Below are 9,426 nucleotides of genomic sequence, written 5' to 3'. Positions count from 1 at the left end.
AAATGGTGCAGGAACCCTGTCTACTCACGTTTTCCCATTAACCCTGTCACACATAGGACTTACTACACTGCCAGCTTGACTATTACAACAACAACAACACCACCACCACACATTACATATTACATGTATATCATTGCTGCTCATTCAACAACCTCACACATTCAACACCACCACACATTAGCTCTTACATTTCTTACATGGAGCACCACTGCCCATTCAACTACCTCACATCCACCTCTCTTCGCTTCACAGCTCAACAGTTGGAGAAACGGCGGCAGACATGGGCACAGAGACGCTCTTTGGAGACGGCAGAGGCCACAGGTATCTACTCACGTTTTCCCATTAACCCTGTCACACATAGGACTTACTACACTGCCAGCTTGACTATTACAACAACAACAACACCACCACCACACATTACATATTACATGTATATCATTGCTGCTCATTCAACAACCTCACATCCAACTCTCTTCACCTCACTTCTCAGCTCAACGGCTGGAGAAAAAACGGCACAGAACAGCTCACACACGCTCATTGGACACGGCAGAGGCCATAGGTAACTACTCATCTTTTCACATTACCCCTGTAAATCATACAATTCACTAAACTGACATATTCACAAGAACAACATCCACACCACAACACCACCAAATATTACATATTCCATGTCTACCATTGCTGTTCCTTCAAGTACCACACATCCAACTACCTTCCCTTCTCAGCTCAACACTTCACAGCTCAGCGCCAGACAGCGGCACAGAGACGCTCTTTGGAGACGTCAGAGGCCACATGTATCTACCCATGTTTTCCCATTAACCCTGTCACACATAGGACTTACTACACTGCCAGCGTGCCAATTACAACAACAACACCACCACCACACATTACATATTACATGTATATCAATGCTGTTCATTCAAAAACCTCACATCCAACTCACACATAACTCCTGACATATATTCCCTTCTCAGCCCAACCTCTTCAAACAACGCCACAGACAAAGCAAACAGAGACAAAGAAAAAACGGCAGACATTGCGACAGAAACGTTCATTGGAGACGGCAGAGGCCAGAGGTAACTACTTCACTCCATCAGAGAGAGAGAGAGAGAGAGAGAGAGAGAGAGAGAGAGAGAGAGAGAGAGAGAGAGAGAGTAGATTGATGGGAGGGAGGTGGAAACAATAGATTGATGGGAGAGAGAGATTGAAACAATAGATTGATGGGAGAGAGAGATGGAAACAATAGATTGATGGGAGAGAGAGATGGAAACAATAGATTGATGGGAGAGAGAGATGGAAACAATAGATTGATGGGAGAGAGAGATGGAAACAATAGATTGATGGGAGAGAGAGATGGAAACAATAGATTGATGGGAGAGAGAGATGGAAACAATAGATTGATGGGAGAGAGAGATGGAAACAATAGATTGATGGGAGAGAGAGATGGAAACAATAGATTGATGGGACATCTCAACCTATTGCCATTAACAGGATTCCAACTCTCAACCTTCAGACTAATAGGCTGCAACACTACCTATAGTGCTATAGCTTTGTCCAGGCTGATATTGTCTGTTGAAGATCATAAACTCTTGCCTTCTTTCATGAACCAAGCCCCTGTTTCACTAACACTAAGATCACTCGTTCACAAACCATTTACCAATGAAGAAATTGTACATCTCCTCAGAACCAAAACTAGTGAAAGTAGCCTATCTACAAGCTCACAAACCATGAAAAGTTGTGAGATTGTAGATCAGCTATTTTCAGAATGAAGTATGTCATACATTGAAAAAACGTACTCTCAAATAAGCATTTCAGGTTATCTTTACCGTTTGCACATGTATTCATTGATACAGTCATGTTGTTTGCAATTCAACTTAAATTAAGTCTGCATCAAGTGAGGCATGAACTGGCGACCTTGAGATTGTGAGGCATTAATTTAAGGGAGACGCCATTGGACCAACAGACAAGTAATTGTGATACAGTTTCACGCAAATAGCTGGAAAATCCTGGGTTTAAGTGTTTTTCGAATCTAAGGGCGGAGCTTACTGGTCAAAGCGATAGATGTGTTCCTCATGAGTCAAGGCACAAGTGTAAGCAAGTTTCACGACTTTCGGCCAAACGAGGCATGACTTTTGCCTGTTTAAAGTTTGCATTTTCAAAAAATTGCTATAGCGCCCCCCTTTGGCCAATCGGAGTGAGATTGGTTTCAGTGATATTTGGAATGACTCTCTACATTACTGCAACGTTTCAAAGACATGTGAGTCTTGCATGTATGTGTTAGGGGCAGATGAATAATTTTCATAAAACTGCAATAGTTAAAATCTATTTCCTCCTGGGATTTTTGAGTAATCTGCACGAAACATTTTACACATGAACTTAGGACATTTGCTGACAAAACAAAAGCGGCGGATTTTCCATAAGTGAAAAAATGCAGAAGTTATGAGCCAATGGCTGTTTTTCATAATAATTCAAAATGGTGGGCGATCTAAAGGTCAGAGGTCAAAAGTCAGACCACGAAAGTTGTCGGGCATGAAGAGACGCATGTGTATATCGAAGTTTCATGGTTGTAGGTCAAACAGGGCATGAGTTGTACCTGTTCAAAGTTGGCACTTTCAATTGAGTGCTATAGCACCACCCTTTGACGAATGAGTGTGAGAATTATTTCTTGATAGTTTTTCATGAGCATCTACCATATGGCCGAGTTTCGTAAAAAGCGTATGCACGGTTAAGCCAGAACTGCCAAAAACAAGTATTTTTCAAACTGCTCAAAATTGCGGACAATCTAAGGGCGGAGCTTACTGGTCAAAGCGATACATGTGTTCCTCATGAGTCAAGGCACAAGTGTAAGCAAGTTTCACGACTTTCGGCCAAACGAGGCATGACTTATGCCTGTTTAAAGTTTGCATTTTCAAAAAATTGCTATAGCGCCCCCCTTTGGCCAATTGGAGTAAGATTGGTTTCAGTGATATTTGGAATGACCCTGTACATTTCTGCAAAGTTTCAAAGAAATGTGAGTCTGCATGTATGTTTTAGGCGCAGATGAATAATTTTCATAAAACTGCAATAGTTAAAATCTATGGAATCCTGGGATTTTTGAGCAATTTGCACGAAACCTTTTACACATGAACTTTGGACCTATGCCGACATAAAATAGGGAGCGGATTTTCCATAAGTGAAAAAATGCAGAAGTTTGGAGCCAATGACTGTTTTTCATATAATTCAAAATGGTGGGAGATCTAAAGGTCAGAGGTCAAAAGTCAGAGGGTGAAAGTTGTTCGGCATGAGGAGACGCATATGTGTATCCAAGTTTCATGGCTGTAGGCCAAACAGGGCATGAGTTGTACCTGTTCAAAGTTGGCATTTTCAATTGAGTGCTATAGCGCCACCTTTGGACGAAAGATTGTGAGAATTATTTTTTGATCGTTTTTCATGACCATCTACCATATGGCCGAGTTTCGTAAAAAGCGACAGCACGGTTCAGCCAGAACTGCGAAAAGTGGCAGAAGAAGAAGTGACAGAATACTGCCAATAACAAAACAGGTCCAGAGCTGAGCTCTGGCCTCGTAACAACAACACCACCACACATTACATATTACATGTATATCATTGCTGCTCATTCAACAACCTCACATCCAACTCTCTTCACTTCACTTCTCAGCTCAACGGCTGGAGAAAAAACGGCACAGAACAGCTCTCACACGCTCATTGGAGACGGCAGAGGCCACAGGTTATTTACTTGCATTTACTTGCTCACCTGCTGCAGGTCTTTCAGAATATCCAGCACAGTGTTGGGGCTTTTATCATCTCAGCCTTGGATTTTCTTTGCAGTATTTGGATCATTAAACATTGCACTGTTCAGCTGACAGTCCATGCTGTTGCAGCTCAGTCCGTGTCTAACTATAAGCTATATACTAACGTAACCTCACATGCTGCAACTTATTTTCGGTAGAGCAATGTTAGATGCACCTTTATTTCGTGTCGCCAGCATGTTATGAAACCTCCCTCTGATATACAGTAGCTCTGGTTCAGAGCGTTGCAGGGAGTTCTAACCTGGTGCTACAGAGTCAGACAGTCCGTCTGACACAAGGTGCAGATTCAGAAGGCTCTGACACATCTCCACTCATGGGCTTATGTTACGACCCTTTAGGTCTAGTCTAAGGATCGCAACATAATGATGGAAACCACAGCACTTGGATGTATTAAATTGTATTTATTACTCAAGAATGGCAGAAGTAGAGTAATAATGAATACAATGCGTTTAGTGAACTTGGAGTAAATAACAAAGCAAATGAATACTACTACAGAATACTATCTCATTAATGGTAGGACATTTTAACATTACGTGAACTCGATGTTAGGCCTTGGCTGCATTTGCCGATAGGGCACTAGAGGAATATGTGTGGGGTGAAACTCACCTTGTGACCAAGCTGATCCCATTCTTCTCCCCCAAAAAGACATGAAGATAAGCGTCTGGGATCAGCAAGGGCATATTAACTTATTGTGAACTATGAGAGGCCTTGGCTGCACTCACCATTAGGCCATCCCTCTAATGCCAACTAGAGGAATGTTCTACTTTACTGAAACTATTTTTACATGAGCTCTGTGTTGATGCAACCAACTGCACTTCACCCAGCAATTCCTCTAGTGCCTACTAGAGGAATATTCTACTTTACTGAAACTATTACATGAGCTCTGTGTTTATGCAACCAACTGAACTTCACCCAGCAACCACCAGATATGCATAGTAATAACATATGTATTACCACTCAGATGCAGCAATTACAAAGTACTTGCACTCATTAAATTCTGAGCGAGCAAAATCTCTGCTCGGTTTAGGCGCACATAACGTTCATAGGCAGCTGAGGACCACCGGCCCAAGGATTTTACTTTCAGGGCTGCAGTAGTGGCTGCTCAAATGTGTAGGGAATGAGAAGAGTAGAGTTCAGAAAGTAGAGAGAATCAGGAGACAGTACTGGCAAACCAGGATCTTGTCATAGCTTTGCCACCGGGATGAGAAACAGGGGATCATGTGGGCAAAAAGCTGTATTAGTCTTAGATATAATAACAGGTACTCCTTTTTTGTCTTCAAAGGTTAAGTCAGAAATGTTGAGGTCATGCTGAGGATCTAAAGAGAGAGAATGAGTGGTGAATTCCCTGTATCTTAAGAAACCATAAAAAGCAGTGAGAATAATGGTTTCTGACATTTTATCCTCATAATTAGAAAAGCACCCCGGCCTAAGTCTACACACCAACTGGTGCACCAAGTTAATAGTAATAGGCAATCTTTTATCTTTTCCTTGTGGCTTTTTTGAGGCCGTTGAGCAGCAGACTAATGGAAGGATGGCTGAGAATACTACATGATGAAGGGTCCAGGCACCGAAGATTACATTGAATGCCAGCTAACTTGGCTTTAATTGAAGTGGGTTGAAGCTTACGGGATTCTGAGGAATGCACTTTGAAAGCGCAAGAATGTTGACTGGGGATAGGGTTAATTGAAAAAGTTAAACAGAAAGAGGAAAAGAAAAACCATGCTGAATCATATGCTTTTTGACAAGCCTTTCTTCATGATCTTGGCAGCTGAGCTCTAAAAAATCTTGCAGACAATCGTTTAAATTTAAAATCGAAATGCAACAAGCTGGAGGTGAATGAGGGAAATCTACGACCAGAAAATCATTTAAAAGGTGAAGAACAAACGTCAGTTTGTATGTGTTTGATAAAATCCAACTAGTGCCTCTCATAATGAATCAAAAATATGTGGGCTACTGCGACACCCTAAAGTTAATTTGATGGCATAATAAAAATGTCCACGCCATTTCACCCTGAAAAGATGCCACTGAGAAGGGTGAAGTGGCATCACTCTGCTTTACCCAACCAAGCACCTGCGCCAGCAGCTTTTATCATTTGGATTACGTTGTCGACAGTGGCATAATTAAGGGGAAATGGAAATAAAGTAATTGCGTCGTTAATGCTTGGAACTGGGCCGTTATGATGGGCGGAGAGGTCGACAATCAGATGCTTTTTTCCTGAATATTTGCGTGTTGCTACTCCTATAGGGCTTACTCTGAAAAGGGAAAATGGTGAATTATGGAAATTTGTCAGCTTCTTTTTTAATAAGCTCATGTACAATTTTAGGGAGCCAACACAGACGGGCGGCCATAGCTGAGTGGTTAGTGAGCCAGAGGCCCTGGTTGCCCCAGGTACGATTCCAGGCCAGGCCAGCAAATGTGTTGATGAAATGAAATTTGTCCCTGAGCAAGACTCAACCCCATTGATCTTGATCCCCAGACAACTACTTCCCACCCATTCAGCTATGGCAGTATGAACCATATGAGCTCGGGGTTCACCCTATAGAAACCAGCTTGCATGTTATTTAAAAACAATTCATTTTTCATAAATTATGTTTTTTTGTCTCCCCTCATTCTCGATCCTGCCCAACTACCAGTGAAGAACCATACCTACTGTGAGAAAAACATCTACGCAAGCCAGGCTTTCGATGATTACCAGAGATCTCTTACAGGCGAGAAACCCTACTACTGTCACCAGTGCGGGAAAAGATTCAGTACAAGCTCCAAACTCAAAGGTCACCAGAAACTTCATACAGGAGAAAACCCCTACTGCTGTGATCAGTGTGGGAAAAGGTTCAGCTCAAAGAAAAATCTAAAAGCACACCAGATGCGAATTCATGCAGGAGTGAGAGCCTACCAATGTGATCAGTGTGGGAAAGGATTCGTCTTTGAGTGTAATCTCAGAATCCACCAAAGAAGTCATACAGGAGAGAAACCCTACCAATGTGACCAGTGTGGGAAAGGATTTGGCATAAAATATTCTCTCAGAATGCACCTCAGAAGTCATACAGGAGGAACCCCGAAACCCTACCAGTGTGATCAATGTGGCAAAATGTTCAGTCAAATGGGTTGCTTGAATACACACCTAAGAATTCACACGGGAGAGAAACCGTACCGCTGTGACCAATGTGGAAAGTGTTTCAGTACTGCTGGGAGCTTAAAGGCTCACAAAAGAATTCACACAGGAGAGAAACCCTACCATTGTGACCAGTGTGATAAGAGTTTCAGTGTTCTTGCGAGCCTAAATTATCATACTCGCCATTGCCATACTCACATTGGAGCGAAGCCATTTAAATGTGTATGCGGAAAGAGTTTTGCATCCTGTCCAGAATTAAAACTTCATCGGCGTAACCATACAGGAGAGAAACCTTTTAAATGCAAACAATGTGGAAAAATGTTTAGATGGAAACAAAATTTTAGGACTCATCAGTGCAACTAAACAGACAAACCTTACAACCATGTAAGGAAAAGCTTTCATGCAAAGTCCCACATCAAAATATGCCATACTGTAAGATACATAACACAATGTCTTGAACATTTAAGACATACCAATTATAATAATCAAAGTCTTCATTAAATGTCATCATCTTCATTATGATGAAGCTTAGCCGAGGGGCCTTAATCATGATTCATTGAAGCTTGAGCTGAATTTGTTTTGGTTATGGACTGGAGACAATGACAATCTGCAAGACAAGGGAAAATCTGAAAGAACAAATCTTTTATTTGGTGAAACGAATAACTGAATTTTATGCACCTTTGTTCATTTTGTCTTTCATTACAGCTTAATATCTCAGTTTAAGTCCATGACTGTCTCTATATCTTTTCATTACATGAGAAAAACGTCCACTTAATTCAATATCAAGCCAGGACTGCTGGGTTCTCATCTGCATCACATAACATGTTAATCATCTGCGTAACATGTAGCAGCAAACAACGTATTCATTATTGGTACATGGATGTGCTCAATCATCAACAACAATTATATTTTATAAAGAAAGGAGTTTAAATAATTTGTTTTTCTGTTATTTTTTCACCTCTAAATCCTCATTGGGTCCTATTGTTTAGTCTTACAATGCCATTGGCCAGGATATTTGCATATAAATACCCCCCACAGAGCCAGGAATCATCACAACTTGAAAAAAAATCCGGGTCTTAGAGGGTTAATGTTTACAATGTTACAAGACCCACTAATCCATCATACCACTCCAAACTCGTCTGTAGGGACAAAGAAATGTCATACCCCATAATGTAATTATGTAGTTAGTAGGTATGTTTGTATCTATGCCTCTTGATAGTTTTTTAGATTCTTGTGTTGTTCCATGGAGCTGACTTATTTGTTTGCACCTGATGCCATGACTACACTTTGAGGTTAGACAACACACTCCGTAGTTGCATTGGGAACTCCTTATATGGTTATAGCTGAGTTATAGTGACGCAAGTGTGATGACATGGTTTGTCTGCCCGCCTCCCCCATTAGCCAATTTTATTATAGGATACACATTTTTCACATTATTGTGAAATGTATATGTGACGGTGGCCAGGTTGTCACATGTGACTTGCCACTTCTTTCTAGAATGCTGGCACTCTTTACTTTTTCTCAATATAAATAAATAACAATACACATTAAACTCACAATAATAAAATATCAGTTGCACAATAAAGTGCGGGGTGCGTAATTACTGTGAGAATAATAATGATTGTCAGATACTGCAAGACTACGCCACCCTTTTATTTAAGAGGTAGGGTCCTCTGTAACACTTTCTTTCTTAGGCTCTTCACAGGTTCGAGTTTACCCAGGTAAGTATAAACACTTTTAAATGAGAACAACACTTTGTAAAATATCCCTCGGAGAAAACTGGACGGAAACAGGTTTGTATAAAAAGGTAATTAATTTTATTGTACTAATACAGTGGCATCTATAAGCCATAAAACAATGAAAAACATAAACAAAATATAACACTAAATACTAAAACCCTCAACCTCCTATGGCGCCCACTAACTAACTAAAATACACAATCACATGAACTCAACAACAAGGCTTAAAACACAGGGCTTGTGCAAATTTAGCAAATACATATAAATCTAGCATAAAGTGCCTACTTCTACTGAACCAGTAAAGTGACAGGTGCTGATTTAAAGTGCTAAATACTCATCACGGTTTGAATGCAAAAGGTGGGGAATGTCCTTATATGGGTGTAATGGAGCGGGGGTTTAGGCCAGGAATCTCTGTCTCTTCGTGTCTTCGTGTGCGCTGCCTGCAATTATAGAAACTAGAACCAGTTCATCTGTTCAGTGTAGATTCACATATGAGGTTTAGGACCGTGGTTTTATAAAGGTAACGTTGCATAGAATAATACTTACACGCACGCCAGACTTAACGTCTGGCTATGAGTGTGTTGAGCGCGCAACGTTATCGCCACTGGCCGTCTCCTCTGCTCCTTGGTTCGGTTCGTCTCCTTTTCCTCCCCGTCGCTCATCTGTCGCTGCGGCTTCTTGTCACTGGAAGCGGGCACGTCTCAGCTCACCGTCCGTTGCTTGTGGCTTGGTGCGTCTCGCTGTATCACTTGTTCTCCACCTCTGC

This window comes from Gymnoscopelus microlampas (genome assembly GCF_963454915.1).
Source record: "Gymnoscopelus microlampas genome assembly, chromosome: 10".
Taxonomy (NCBI): domain Eukaryota; kingdom Metazoa; phylum Chordata; class Actinopteri; order Myctophiformes; family Myctophidae; genus Gymnoscopelus; species Gymnoscopelus microlampas.
Note: the sequence above shows the minus strand (reverse complement) of the source record.